Genomic DNA, 16,551 nt, shown 5'->3' with positions numbered 1-16,551 from the left:
ATGTAGGAAACGCTGAGTTCTACTTTTAAAGACATAAAGCTGACTAGAGATGAAAAGCAATCCTCCTTGAAGGACCTGGAGTTTTCATGAACATATCAGAAACTCTAAATCGACATTCCATAAGTTAAAAAAAAAAAAAAGAGAGCCTCCTCAGACTGTAACTCCATTCTTTGGGTCATATTTTTGACCCTAGTCTGTAACAAGCAGTGCTCAGGCTCACATGAAAAGACTTTTTTCTCTGGGTTTTTTTTTTAAAAACATGAATAAACACATAAATTACTAGTTATGAATAGATCATTAACATTTAAATAAACTATAATAGCTGATGCACTTTTTTTTTTTTTTTAATTCAATGAATATCTCCTCACAGTTTTCTACCTGTCGGTTCTGTGTCTGCATTGAAATTAAATCTGGTATTTGTACACACCCTGGCTCTGTTAATGGGAAATAAAGTGGCTCAGACTGATTTACACAACATTATTCTATATCCTTTGCATGTTTGTGCTTGTACACAGGACTGGGGAACTGGAGGGGGCAGTGGGAGCCAGAAGGAAGGTAAATCTGGAACATGCTAAATCTAAATATACCATCTCGCTTAACATCAACAAGGTCTCCTCAGAATTGCAGACTCCATCTTTAAAGATATTCCCTGTGCCAGGGTGTGTCTTCCATCTTCATCTGTCACCGCTCACTCCAGAATGGTGGCACATGACAGCTTCAGCATGTGTATCCACAGACTGATTTATATGTCCATTGGCACTCCCACTCAGGGATAATGAAAATGAATGACGGCACGTGCAGAGCGTCTCTCACACTCTCCATGCTACATTAACTACTACCAGCAGAGTTTTGCCAGAAGCACGACTCCTCTTCCTCTCTGTGCAGCTGTCCCACTGGATGTGGTTTGGCAGCTACGCTACCTTTAACATGACCGCACTTGACATGACCACGGCATATATTTTAGTGAATACACTTTGTGGACAGTGTTGCATTGAGTCAGCCAGCTGGGGTCTAAACAGTGTTCGTGTTGGATTTCGGTCCTTGTCACACCACTACCACTCTCTGTCTTGTTTCATGGTGTTGGACTGCTTTCGGTAATGGAGAAAATGTGGGGCAGTGAGGTGAGGGCCTGATTCAACATTACAGTTTTTTTTTTTTAAGGCTTGCATTTCTTTTGTTGTTTAAAAAGAAAAAAAAAAAGCTGCTACAATGAACATTCTTATATGTGTATGTAGACGAGATCTTACTTAGTGATGAACCTACAGAGAATCCTGCAGCTCAAATCAGCTACACTAAATATTTTACCATTTTTCAGCTTTTTTTCCGTTAAGTTAAGCATTTTTGCTTCACTCTCCATGCTGTTATAATTTCCAGCTGCAGCAACCTGCTGACTTCAGCAAAAAAGGCTCTGATACCTTCACTAGAGGGAGAGGGAATAGTGGACAGCATCATATTGTATAGCTCCTCCTTTTCATGTTTTGCTGGCCTATGAATGCAGGACTTCTGGGTGTTCTGTGGTGTCTGGCACTGGATCTTTGTGTCCTGGTGGTTGGGCCTTCTATGGACTGGGTTTATTCAGGCAAAATTTGTGGACGCTTGATTGGATTGGGATCTGGAGAGTTTAGAGGCCAGTGCAACACCTTGGGCTCTTTGTTGTGTTCTTCCAGCCATTCCTCAGCAGTTTTAACAGTGTCAGGGGGCGATTTGGAGCAGCTGTGACTCAGCTGGTAGAGCACATTGTTCATTATTCGCAAGGCTGGCAGTTCGATCCATGAGATGAAGCATCCTTGGGCAAGACACTGAACCCCAGGTTGCTCTCAATGGCAGCCGAGCAGCTTACATGGCAGCTTCGCTCCTATTGATGTGAATGTGTGTGTGAATAGGCATATGAGAAATACATTCTAAAGCACTTTGTAGAGTAATGTTTCTGTTCTATGATATTAATGTGTCAATGCACAAACACCGGGAAACAACTTACTGTTAACAACCACGCTAATGTTTATTCTGCTCAAACATGGTCTCACATAACACGTTATGTATACGTCATTCGCTGGCGTCGGCCACTAGACCTAAACATGCACTGGATGCTACATCTCCCTTCTTTTACGACAAACAACAAGATTGAATGCAGTTATTATTTAGCTGTGACAATATGAAACAACATATTTCAAAGCAAACATGTAAACAAACATTTTTTTTCAAACAAATTCAGTCACAGAGTAAATATGATCAGATTCTGTAAATGATGTAGTATTTTCATCAAAGAAAACATAAAGGCTAGCGTGCAAAATAAAACAAATCTTTAGTAGTGTAGCTTAAGCAAAATGGGGTTTGATATCTGCTAATCGAACATAACCACATACTGGAACATTATGAGCATGACAAGTCCTAACTGCGCAATACAACCCTTGCTACATTTTGTCATTAAACAGGTGCACAAAATACAGTTGGTAGCTTTGGCATAACTGTTCACAGATCTACGATAATTCAAGGTTTTACTATACGGCCTGGTCTTGTGGATACAAGTTGTGAAGGCTCTCTGAAGCCCATTGGATCTGTGTTGGTGTGTTGTAAAGTTTTGAGTTCAGTGTCCTCAGGTTTTTCCTGGTTGTTGTGTGTTTGTTGTCCAGTGTCACTTTCTTGGGTTTGTAGGAGGTGACGTCTGTTCCGCCTTAATATCTGACCCTCATCAGTGACACTGTTGTAGGATCTCTGTGTAGCTGCTGGTCCAGTGACTGTTGCAGGTTTCCATGTCTCCGTGGGAAGCTGGAAACGGACAGTGGCTCCTGATGGCAGTGTAAGCAGCGTTTTGGTGTTCCTGTCAGTTTCTGCCGTCTTTGGCACATTTCCCTTCTGGTGTGGACTATGTTGCGGGGGGTGAGTTCTGGCTGCAGCTGTTTCCCAGTAGCTGGAAGGATTGAATGTAGGATTGATGCGCCTACTCATCAGTAGTTGAGCTGGTGACTTCAAACCATCCACCGGTGTGTTTCTGTATTCCAGTAGGCTGAGGTATGGGTTCACTCTGTGAGCACGTTCTTTATCCATGAGGGCTTTGGCAGGCTGTACAGTTTTTTCAGCGAGCCCATTGCTCTGTGGGTACAGCGGGCTGCTCGTAATGTGCTTAAAGTCCCATGAGTGTGCAAAAGCTCTGAACTCCTGTGAGCTGTAACAGGGTCCATTATCACCAACTACAGTCTGGGGTATGCCAAACCTAGTGGACATGGCCTTTATCTTACTTATGACTGCAGATGATGTAAGGTTAGTGATCTTCTCTACCTCAAAATACCTGCTGTGGTGGTCAACTGCTACTATGTAATCACTGTTGTTCCATGTGAACAGGTCTGTAGCAATAACTTTCCAAGGTCGCACAGGGATAGGATGGGGTAGCATTGGCTCTTTTGGGTTTGAGTTACTTTGTTCCTAGCAGGTGCTTCAGGATCCAACCAGAGTCTCTATTTGCTTTTGCCACCCCAGGCCAGAACAAAACATCACTTGTTTGCTAGGACTTTTCTATCCCTAAATGTCCGGCATGTATGCGTGACAACATGTCAGCCCTAAGTGAGTGTGGCATCATTATTTTTTCTCCCTTTACCATGATGCAGTTTGCCTCAGATAACTCATGCTTGTGGTTCTAATACTCAGTGACGGCAGGTGGACATTTTTTGTTTGACTCAGGCCATCCTGATTGGAAAACTCGCCTCAACATAGAAAGCTGCTCGTCTTGTGCTGTGGCAGCTCTGATTTCTGACTATTTTTGATCACTCACAAGGGCATTGCTGAGTATGGTGTGTATCTGACTGTCCATTCCTTCACACAGTGACTGGTTGTTGCATTCGATTGGTTTTCTGGACAGGGTGTCTGCGACAGGAATTTGTTTTCATGGCTTATGTGTGATGGTGATGTCATATTTCTGGAGCTGCAGTATCATGCGCTGGAGTCGAGACAGTGCAGCTACAAGGGGTTTGCGCATGATCGATTCCAGAGGCTTGTGGTCAGACTTGACCATCACCTGTCTCCCATACAGGTACTGATAGAACCGCTTACACCCGAAGAGCACTGCAAACAGTTCTTTCTCTATCTGGGCATAATTTCTTTCACTCTCATTCAGGGCTTTGGATGCACATGCTGCTGGCTTTTCATCCTGAAGCAGGACTGCTCCTAAGCCACATTTGGAGGCGTTGACCTGAAGTTTGACATCCTTGGTGTGATTGAAGTATACAAGTACAGGGCCTGGCTCCTGTGTCAAAATGTCCTTCACACGTTGAAAAACAAAATCACGATTTGAGTCCCACACAAACTCACTTTTCTCTTTCAATAATTGGCATAATGGATCTGTTGCCTTTGAAAGTCGGGGGGCAAATTTGGAGAGGCAAGTGACCAATTCCAAAATGGTCTCCAGCTCTGATTTGTTGTGAGGACAGGTATTTCTCTGATTGCCTTAACCTTATTAGGGTCAGGCCGAATGCCTTCTCGTGTCAGCACATGTCCAAAATAGCTCACCTCGGATATGTAGATGATGCTTTTGTCGTTGTTCAGCTTTATTCGCTTTTCCTTGGTTCTCTCCAGTATGGCGTGCAAGTTGGCATTGTGCTCCTCTTCTGTGCAGCCGTACACCAGGATATCATCCACAATGGCAGCAACGCCTGGAAGCCCCTAATATGCTTCATTGACTCTCCTGGAATTCATCCTGTGCAGAAATTATTCCGAAGGGAAGTCTCTTGAACCTGTACCTGCCGTGAATGATGTTAAAAGTGGTGAACATGGACGATTCCTCACTGAGTTTTATCACCCAGTATCCAGATCTACTGTCTAGTACACTGAAGTACTGCACTCCGGCTAGTCTCGGTGTGATGTCGTCAAGGGTAGGCAGGGGGTAATGGGGTCTCTTGATGGCTTTGTTTAGCGGACGAGGGTTTAGACACCCTGAGTTTGTGCATCTTTGGCTTTTCCATCACCACTAATGCATTTACCCATTAAGTCGGCCCAGTTATCTTCTCGATAATGTCTGTTTTTTCCATTTCGTCGAGTTCAGCTTTGAGCTGGCTGCGCAGGGCATATGGGATGAGGTGAGATGGGCACACCACTGGAGTAGCTGAGGGTTTCAGCTGAAGGCTACATTCCCCTGGAAATAAACCAATGTCCTCAAAAACATCAGCAAACTCTTCCAGAATGTTTGTGTGTCTTTTAGGCTGTGCATCAACAACATGTATCAGTCTGACTATGTGAAGGTCCAAACATGCACACATACCCAGAATAGGAGATGACTTTGCACGGATTATGTTAAAATCCAGTGAGATTGTCTTCTGTTTGTACTTGCATGTCAGCTTGCAGATCCATTTTGTTTTTAGTGCGTGAAGATTGGATTTGCTTTCGACGTTACATATTCCTCAAACCTTTCAAAGTACGACGTACTTTGAAAGGTTCAGCGGATGAAAGCGCCTTGCTTTCATCCACTGTGAGAGTCCACGTACTGTAGACATCTCTGCCTTTTCCCCCCGATTCACAGAAGTAGATAATTGCATTTTTCTTCCTGGGACTTACTTCGCAGCGGGCGGGAAAACATCAGCTCTACATGCTGGCGGAATTTTCTCCATGCATCCAGTAAGTTGGACGATTCTCAATTCATTCGCAGTAACGGCGTGCCTGTATTCTCCATCTTCTTTCGGCAGGTTGGTGCAGACACTTTTTATCAATTTAGCAAATTGCAAGTCAGGTGTATGTGGTTTTTCACCAGTACAACCATGGTTGTAATGATCATTATGAAATTAAAGAAAAAACTGGCATCAAGCATTTATGCTTCTTCTTAAGTTAATCATCCAATCCTTTCAAGCGGCATGACATACACTATAATAGAGACAAGAACACCCTCACCCTAGCAGGTTGAGGCAGATATCAGCCCTCCCTGAGCTCGGACCTGTTAGAGGTTCTCTGTTTAAACTTACTTTTGTCTTTCCTTGTCTTGCTCAAAATAATTTGTTGCATTTGGATTTCTGTTGTATATCTTTCACAATAATTAAAGGGTTTCATCATCTATTATAGTGTTTATGTAAAGTGTCTCAGTTTGAGAATGAGAATGATGTTTCATAATGTACTGTAATAATGTGCTGTAAATCACATATGTAAACACCACATCAAAATACAAATCAATAAAATATTGGGTAAATTGAGATTCTTGCTTGACCAATAAAACCACAACAGACTGCACATTGCTGATTTTCCAATATGCTCAAAGGACTGTTGCTTGTCTTTCGCACTTCCAGTTCACACACTCCTTTTCTCCCTGCCAATTACACATTGCTTTTCACCCACACACTTTATTTGGAATCAAATGCAAACCAGTCACACTGCTCTGTTATTATTAGTCCGGTGTATTTCATCTAAATCCAGTCACATTTTGGAAGAGTGACATGAGACACACAATTTGGAGGACTTGTTCAGTGAAATACTAGAGCGATGACACTGTGGCATTTAGCCAGAAAGATGAGTGCAGCTCTGGAAGGCTTCTGACGCTTCAGTCTAGCTGGCTGCCTCCCCGGCCACGAGTAGAGCGGGAGCTGATTGGTTATAAAGACATTGAATTGAGGGAAAAGGAAGCAATGTGACTGTTTACAAATGTCACACTGGTCCTGCCACACTTGTAAAAGATAATATTACAGAGCTCCAAGAACAGCCAACTCCCACGATCGGAAGATAATGGAAGGTGACTTTTACAAATGTGAAGAGGTGGCCTTTTCTGAATGCATTTCATCAAGTGGGGCCATGGCTATGCTGATTGCCCCAGCCACTAGTGCATGCCAGATGTATTTTTTTTCTATCTGGAGGCCAAATGGTTTTGCCAGTAATCAATCCACATATTCATAAAAGTGATATTTATTACATGCTGATTTTCTTTTTGCACCTAAAGGGATGCTTAGAGATGTAGACCTCTAACTCCCTATGATGGATGATTCAAAAATAGAAGTCTTTCCATTCATATTGGCACCATGAAATGAAACCCTCAGCATTTCTCAAGACCGTTGGGAGGCTTGCATGTGCAGTATCTTGAAAAGTATGAGAAACATAATGTACTGATGTGTTCAATCTAACCATACTGTTTCCACATACATATAGTTTTAATTATAAACCTAACCATCTGGGCTGTTTCAAATGTAAGTTTACAGTCAAGAGAGAAACATGCAAAAAATTGAGACTTTGAATCCAACCGGGTGGTCCTAGAAAGCACCGAAACGTCATACCATTGGCCAATTTGTTGCTTGGGTGACCAAAGACAGCCAGCGGCAAAATTCAGGCAGTTTCAGAAATGAAATTAAAGAGTAGTTGTTATCAGCCACGACAGCATAGCTGGTATAGTTTTCGCCCTGTGAGTCTGAGTGAGTGTGTCATCATGGGAAAATGCAACTCTGGAATACACCAGCTGTGTAAGGAACTACCACAAAGGCTGTTTTTAGTACCTTTGCAGGTGTTCATATGTCTGTCTGCCTGTATGTCTGCAGACAGATTTTATCACTGTGATACCATCACAACCATGAAAGATGAGGTCACAAAATATAACAGGCGTGTGTGCCGAGTTCCAAGATGAGTGTGGTCCAACCAATGATTACTGAATACTCATGTAGTAATAACAACAATTTTACATTGACAAGCATCACAGCCTTTGTGATTTGCAGTAATTTGTTCTGCTTAGTAGCTCTCTACTGTCTACTGTTGTCAGGGGTCAGCAGGTCCAGGTGCCCCACACTTCTTTGGGTTTTGCCTGGCTGAGTCTCATGAATCAAGCTTCAGCCACCTGACGCTCGCCAGCAAGGTCCCCTCTGAGGCTGGCATCCAGGATTGGGGCCCTAATCTTCCTATTCCGGATAAGGTACAGAAGATAAAACTTTACTGACTCATAAGGGTGGGTGTTGGACTCCACAGAGGTTGGCCCTTGTCTCATTGCCATTCATGTATTCGTGGACAGGATCCCAAGGTGAAGGCGATGTCAGAGTTGTATCTCCATGTCTTGCAGATGAGATGGTTCTGTTGTCAGACCGTGACCTTTAGCGTGAACTGTAGTTTGCAGCTGAGTGGGAAGCAGCTGGGACGGCAGTCATGTCAGGATCTTGTTCACGGGTGACAGGAAAATGGACCTGAGATGGACAACCAGATTGGGGAAGCAATGCAAGCATAGTCGTGGTGAAGGGCGGTCTCGGCAAAGCCCTCAAAGGCAACGCTCTAGATCTACCAGTCAGTCCGCATTCTGACCCTCACCTATGGTCATGAGTTTTGGATACTGACTGAAAGAATTAGATTGTAAATGCAAGTGGATGAAATAGCTTCAGAGATAGTGTGATGAAGGTATAAGGTTTCTTTTTTTTATCAGACAATGAATATTTAAGATCATCGCATCGGAGAGCAGCAACTTTAAACGTTGGCTCAAGGAGGCCATAGAAATCAGGAGGCGGGCCAAAGACACCATGAACCGTGATGAGGGGGCATTCATGCTGTTCCACACATGGGACAATCTCCTGCAGAGACCACCGGGCGGCAGGAGGCATGGCCTGTCAGGCAAATCTGGCAGATTGCCAGGTGGGTCACGCCTCCAGGAAACCACCAGCTGATAAAGACACCTCACCACAGATGGAAGACTGAAGTGACAGTCGAAACATGTCATGGTAAAAACAGCTCCTACTTAAAAATACTCATTGTCTGATAAAAAAAAAAAAGAAACCTTATACCTATAGACAAAATTAACCTAATCACACTAGCGTGATGAACTCGGACATCCAGAGGGAACTGGGGAACATAGAGGTAAGTCACTCCTTTACGAGGAAATTAGTCAGTTGAGGTGGTTCACTCACCTGATCAGGATGCCTCCTGGGCACCTTCCTTTGGAGGTCTTCCAGGTACGCCCAGCTGAGAAGAAACCATGGGGTTGACCCAGAACTCGCTGGAGAGACTACATGTCTCATCTGGCCTGACAGCCCCTGCCGGAAAACGCTGCTGGAGAGCGAGACATCTGGAATATCCTGCTTAGCCTGCTGCCACCACAACCTGACTCAGAACAAGCAGGAGAAAATGGATGGATGCTATGGAGTTAATCAGCAGCAATGCATCAAGAGAATGCTACTTATGTAAATATACAGATATAGGGAGCATTCATTATATATTACAAAATGCTTACCTGAAAAAGTGCCTCTAACGAAACCACTCTTCCATCTAGCCTCATGCTGCTTCTGTGTTGCACATTCAGAAAATAACAGCAACTAATGCACTGACCCCTTAATCTGTGTTCCTGCAGACCATTGAGAGAGTAACGCTGATGCCCCCGGATAGAGTGCCGGATGGAACAAACCTCCATACAGCGCAGAAAAAAAGCTTATTCTTTCAGTGGAGGAGCATGACTACACATAAGAGGGCTTACTTTTTCTAGCCGAGTGAGTCATTTTTTCATCTCTTCAGGGAGTTGGTCATTCTGGTGAGTATGCAACGTGGAGTTAAGTGAACCAAGATAAAATTAGTTTTAACATAAACAGTGAGTTACCAGGTGCCAATTCTGCTCAAAAATTGTGTGAAGGCAATTCATTTGATTGACATGAGTGATAGGTATGTTTCTTCCGCCTCCACTCGTCAGGCTGTTAAGCCTCGATAGATTATTCCTGAGGCAGGAGCTGTACTCCCTCTGACCTGTTAACACTATACAAGGTCAGTGTACCACTGGTGGCAATAGAAACATTTATGAATTGTTGCTGTACACTCTCCCCGGGGCAGGTAGGCGTGAAGACAGTAGCCTGTATGATATATAGGTTATCCTGGTTCTGCTGACAGCTCTGGATGTTTCTCCCATAATACAGTATATTCTGTGTCTATATTTGTCCTGCAAGGTAGCATTTATTACAAAAGTGAGCTGCACTGTGTGGATTTCAAGCTGCCATGTGCAATAAAATGTGTCGAGTCACTTCAGTGCTATACATCTTTAAATCTATAGACAGTAACTGAATAAACACCCAAATGAGCCACTTCATTCTTACTTGTAACTACTAAAGCACATCATAAAGCATCTAATTCAAACTCACAACAGTAACTAACAGACATGGTAAAATTAATGTGACTGACAGCTTAAATGAACCAGCAAATGTCATGTCGTTTCCAGACAGGCAGAAACTTTCAGCAGATGGTCTCTTTATGCTCAGTATGCGTGCACTCATCAGGACTTCTTTTCTACTCAGTGGTAACCGTCCAGACCAAAATTAGCCTGATTCTAACATCAGGAAGTAAATGCGCAGCATTCACATTCATCAGTGACAACAGAAGTCTGGAGGCAAAGTCAGTCCGGCACCAATTTTGTTCAATCAAGAAGTTGATTTTCTTCGCAGTTTAAAAACTGGAAGCTTTTTGCTTGAGAAACAGTCTGTTCTTACTCTTAAGTCAGAGTGAAAAAAGTCTGTTTTTGTGCTGTGAGACAGTTTTAATTGAGTTGAATGAGTGGACTGTCACTTAACCTCAGACCTGGTGATAATTGCAGCAATTAATGTTGCATTAGGTGAAAAGACCAAGTACATATTACTGAATAGCTGTTCTTCATTCTTTATTCAATTTTCTTGAACATCCTACACATGATGGCTGACTTATTCACATCACTGCACACACAAATACAAAGAAATGATTTAGCAACTCAGTGTGAGGCTTATGAAAGGTTGCTTGAAAACCACTGTCTCACAAAAATTTGAGCATCTAAACGAATTTCTTATTTGTTTTGAAAGAAATGTACTTTCCTCCCAGAAGATGCTGACATGGTAGATAGCACTTCCAATTTGAAAGAGCCACAACATCTGTACAAGAAGGATGGACATAAGAGTCTGCTGCAGGATTTACTTGGAGGACAGGATTACTTGGTGAACTTTCGTAAAATACACACGTGGACAAAATTGTTGGTACCCCTTGGTTAATGAAAGAAAAACCCACAACGGTCACAGAAATAACTTGAATCTGACAAAAGTAATAAATAAAAATTATACGAAAATTAAGCAATGAAAATCAGACATTCCTTTTGAACCGTGGTTGAACAGAATCATTAAAAAAAAAAAACTCATGAAACAGGCCTGGACAAAAATGAGGGGCGGCTGTGGCTCAGGTGATAGAGCGAGTTGGTCAATGGTCGGAAAGTCGGCGGTTCGATTCCGTAACCTGTTTCATGGTCATTGTGTCCTTAGGCAAGACACTTCACCCACCTTGCCTGGTGTGAATGCGTATGAATGGATTGTTGGAGGTGGTGGTCGGAGGGACCGTAGGCGCAGGATGGCAGCCACGCCTCTGTCAGTCTGCCCCAGGGCAGCTGTGGCTACAGTCGTAGCTACCACCACCAGAATGAATGTGTGTGAATGAATAATTGACAGTGTGAAGCATCTTTGAGTGTCTAGAAAAGCGCTATATAAATCTGATCAATTATTGTTATTATTATTACCCTTAACTTAATATTTTGTTGCACAGCCTTTTGAGGCGATCACTGCAATCAAACGATTTCTGTAATTGTCAATGAGACTTCTGCACCTCTCAGCAGGTACTTTGGCCCACTCCTCATGAGCACACTGCTCCAGTTGCCTCAAGTTTGAAGGGTGCCTTCTTCAGAAGGCATGTTTCAGCTCCTTCCACAGATGTTCAATAGGATTTAGATCCTTTAGCTCATAGAAGGCCACTTCAGAATAGTCCAGTGTTTTCCTCTAGCCATTCTTGGGTGTTTTTAGACGTGTGTTTTGGGTCATTATCCTGTTGCAAGACCCATGACCTGCGACTGAGACCAAGCTTTCTGACACTGGGCAGCACATTTCTCTCTAGAATATCCTCATAGTCTTGAGATTTCATTGTATCTGCACAGATTCAAGACACCCTGTGCCAGATGCAGCAAAGCAGCCCCAGAACATAACAGAGCCTCCTCCATGTTTCACAGTAGGGACAGTGTTCTTTTCTTGATATGCGTCATTTTTGCGTCTGTGAACATAGAGCTGACTTGCCAAAAAGTTCCAGTTTTGTCTCGTCTGTCCATAGGACATTCTCCCAGAAGCTTTGTGGCTTGTCAACATGCAGTTTGACAAATTCCAGTCTGGCTTTTTTATGATTTGTTTTCAACAGTGGTGTCCTCTTTGGTTGTCTCCCATGAAGTCTGCTTTGGCTCAAACAACAACGGATGGTGCAATCTGACGCTGATGTTCCTTGACCTTGGAGTTCACCTTTAGTGTCTTTAGAGGTTGTTCTCGGCTCTTTTGTTGCCATTCGTATTATCCGTCTCTTCCATTTGTCATCAATTTTTCTCCTGCGGCCACGTCCAGGGAGGTTGGCTACAGTCCCATGGATCTTAAATTTCTGAATAATATGTGCAACTGTAGTCACAGGAATATCAAGCTGCTTGGAGATGGTCTTATAGCCTTTACCTTTAATATGCTTGTCTATCATTTTCTTTCTAATCTCCTGAGACAACTCTCTCCTTCGCTTCCTCTGGTCCATGTTTAGTGTGGTACACACCATGTCACCAAACAGCACAGTGACTGCTTGTAACCCTAGAAATAGGCCGACTGACTGATAACAAGTTTGTAGATACCTGTGATGCTAATTAGAGGACACACCTTGATTGAACATGTCTCTATGGTCACATTATTTTCAGTCTTTTCTAGAGGTACCATCATTTTTGTCCAGGCCTGTTTCATGAGTTTTTTTTTTATTTTTTTTTTAATTATTCTGTTAATCCATGGTTCAAAAGCAATGTCTGATTTTCATTGCTTAATTTTCATAGAAGTTTTATTTATTATTACTTTTGTCAGATTCAAGGTATTTCTGTGACCATTGTGGGTTTTTCTTTCATTAACTGAGGGGTACCAACAATTTTGTCCATGTGTGTAGTATCTAGTATTTACTGCTGTTTTGGCACAGTTGGCACTGACATCAGAGTGAAAGTTATCAGATCCTACACTGCAATAGAAACAGAAAAGCTGACAGAGAAGATTATCGGGCCATTCCTGATAATGTTTGTACCACTTCCTGCCGTCAGTTCCTGCCATGGAATGCAGCCTATTATCCAAATCATTTTGATTGTAAACTGACTTGTAATAGGGAGATTGATGCCTTTCATTCTCACTCTGTATCATAAATCCTCACAGGGCTATCTAGAAAAGAATACCAGTTTTTATATAGTAGGGTTCTAACTGATGTAAGTGCTTCCTCCTTAACATGTAAAGCAGCAGAAAGACAGGTGACAAATTAAAGGAACAAGCTGAAGCCTTGATGCCTACTGTAAAGGGATCCGGTGTCTCTGTTATGTCTTGAAGGGCATTTTGCTGGCATGGTTTGGATCCACTTCCCTTAGAGGGAAAGATTACTGGTCTGACTGATCACTTTTATACTCTGATGAAAGATTTCTATTCTGATGGGACCAGTTTCTTCCAGGACAACTTCCCCATCCATAGGGCACAAGTGGTCACTGGGTAATTTAATGAGTATCAAAATAATCTAAATTGGGGCACCCGTATAGCTCGGCGGGTAGGGCGGGCGACCCATGTATAGGGGCTTTAATCCCCGATGCAGCGGCCGCAGTTCGATTCCAGCCAGCGGCTCATTTGCTGCATGTCATTCCCCCGCTCTCCTCCCCACGTTTCTCTGTCTATCTTAACTGTTGCTATCATTAAAGGTGGAAAAGCCCAAAAAAATATCTTTAAAAAAATAAAATCTAAATTATACGCTATGGCCTTCACAATCACCAAATTTCAACTCAAATCAACACCTGGAAGGTTCTTAACCAATGTGTTAGACAGCACTGTCCACAACCATCATCAAAACACTAAATGAGGTAATATTTTTTGAAAACATTTTGTTTATACCTCGGCTTGTAGTTTCAGAGACATGGACAACCAATGCCATAGAATCTGTTCTGGTGGCTCATGGTGGCCCAACACATCATTAAAATTCTTTATGTTTGTTTTCCCTTCAATATTTCCTTTAATGTCTGTGGTGCAGGCTGCATTGGGTGGCACTGATTCTGTTTATGTACCCAAAATTATGGCTGATGCAACCTTTCAGTTATGCAGACGTGGAAAACAGTTTGAGCTTACTGCAAAGGCATTTACCTGTTCCAAAAAGCCAAATGTCTGCCAAATGTCCATCCTCCCATCGACTGTTCACACTGTAGTTGGTGTAAATTTTGGTTTGCTGATTTTAAAGTTGTGTAGACACTGTCTGATAACCCAACAAAACCTTCATCTGAAGCATACCAAAGCCTTCAGACTGTCACCAGGAGGAGCAGGTACAGTAGACATCATGGCAGGATATGCTCACATTTTCTATGTAGACCCATCTGTGTGTTTCTGCTCTGTTAGCCATGAGACAACAGATCACAGCTGGTTCAGCCACAAAACGTCATATCTTTCTGCTGTGCATCTCACTAAAGTGAACAGCATCAAGACCATAAGAGAAAAAAAATGCAAAGACGTTATTTATGTAGAGAATTCTAACACCGCTATCGTGCTGTTTACACCAGCAGCGTGCCTAAATATGTTTGTGTCTGCAATATATGCATACAAGTACCATTAAGCTACAAGACGCTGATGGCTCACTTCTGCTGGGAAGTGAAGAAAAGAGAACAACTAGAGAAGCAAAGAGTTGAGGGAGAGAACCTGAAAGGAAGCAGGTGCAGGTGATGAAAGCAAAACAGAAAGTGGTCGAGCGCAATTAAAAGGAAAAATGGCTGACAGAGTTTATTTAGTTTCATCGTGCTCTGTCAGGGTTTTTCTTGCTACGGTAGGTGCCTGGTCTTCTGGGTTTGGGGGCAGCCTCACTTCTGGGTGATGGGATGGTGGTGGAGAAAAGCAGATGGAGGATTAAAGCTGGCCTAATTGCCTGTGCCCTGCTACACACCCCCATCTGCTGAAAGGGGATCCTTGAGGCTTTCTCCTCCTCAGCACCAGCCAGCGCTCTCCACTGCCGCCATTGTCTGGATATGACTGATGCACCCGTTTCTGACCTTTACCTCTTGATCCAGCCATTGTGTGATGATACTGGACCATAGATCTTTTTGCAGTGGCAGAATAATTCAATGTGGTATCACAATGGAACACACACACACACACACACACACACACACACACACACACATAGATAATATGTGTGTGTTCATTTATCTTCTTGTACGTCGTCGCTGCTGGGGAAGCTCTCTGAGACATTCAGAGTGACAGCAGATCCCCTTAGCTGTAACTGTCAGACTCCATCAGCATTTTAACCCACTGTTGCTTAAACTGCATACTTTTCATGACACTGCATGTTGGCTCGAGCCCCATGCCTTGTGTATTTTAATACTGTAATGTTTCTGAAAGTTACAGGAGAAGATCGACACCGTTCTTTTTTTCTTCACATTAGTAATCCAGCTACAGCTGGGAATGTCGCCCAGTTTAGCTTCAAGATTGGAAACCAAGGGTGACGAGCTAGTCTGTGTTGAGATAAATACCTCTGCCAGAAAATATAACCAGCTTGTCTGGTGAGCAAATCTCTGGCTTCCCTCCTCCCTAAGCCTTCAGTCTCTCTCCCTATCTCCCAATCTTTCTCTTTCTCTGTGTGTGTTCATATCAGAGAAAAACTATTATCAAAAAACCCCTTTGAGAAACATATGGTGCTCCAATTTTGCTACAAATACCTCCTGCCCTTGTTCCCGTATGGTGATCTGCCTCAGGGTTTAAAAATGGCAACACGATTGTCCTGTGAAATTGCTGAAGGCGTCTGATTTAGAGGTGATTAGTGGTGCGGAGGGACAGGGGGATTGCATGGTGTTTTACCCTGTGGACATGCAGGTTTCATGGGGAAAATAGCCTTGAGGGAGGATTTGGAGCCACTTTTCATTCATTTTGAGATAAAGGCAACTGCAACCAGGCAAGACAGGCAATTTTGTCTCCCTGAAGCATCCCAAAGAACAAAATCTAAACACAAAGGCGGTTTTACAAGATTTATTGTAGTGAATTAAAAAAGCCACTGATCACTGTAGTGTTGCTCCAGTGTGGACAGTAGATTTCCTGGGGGGCACAGAAAGCTTGTGAGCTCATGGACTAATGCACAATGGACCATTTCACTAAAGGCCACACCATAAAGAAGCACTCGGGTGTGGATGATGACAGACAAGGAGGGGAGAGTAGGAGTGAGAGAGCTAAAAGCGTCCCTCCGCGACCCACTTGTAGCCCTGGAGTCCTCCTGCTGCTGCTGCTGCTGCATTTTCCAATGAGACAGCACTTTGACAAAACTGTACAAAAACAACTAGACACAGACTGACCTACATACAAGAACCATTATTAACTGAATAAATACAGGTATTCTCCATGAGGATGGATTTTAATCAATTCTTATAAAGCTAATGAGCTCCGGTCCCTGGCACACTGATTGCATCTAAGTGCTATGAATGATTGAAGTGAAAGCCCATTGGGCGAACATTTGAATAAAATGACCAACATGTCCATGTGAGCCCCACTTGTGGTACTGATGGCTGATTCTGAGCCCTGGGGCCTGTAACAATATGTCCATCAGCTCCATACAGTGAATCACAAATGG

Source organism: Stegastes partitus, unplaced genomic scaffold (assembly GCF_000690725.1).
Source record: "Stegastes partitus isolate 25-593 unplaced genomic scaffold, Stegastes_partitus-1.0.2 Scaffold1, whole genome shotgun sequence".
NCBI classification, from domain to species: domain Eukaryota; kingdom Metazoa; phylum Chordata; class Actinopteri; family Pomacentridae; genus Stegastes; species Stegastes partitus.
The sequence above is the reverse complement of the archived record's forward strand: the minus strand, read 5'-3'. Positions refer to the sequence as shown.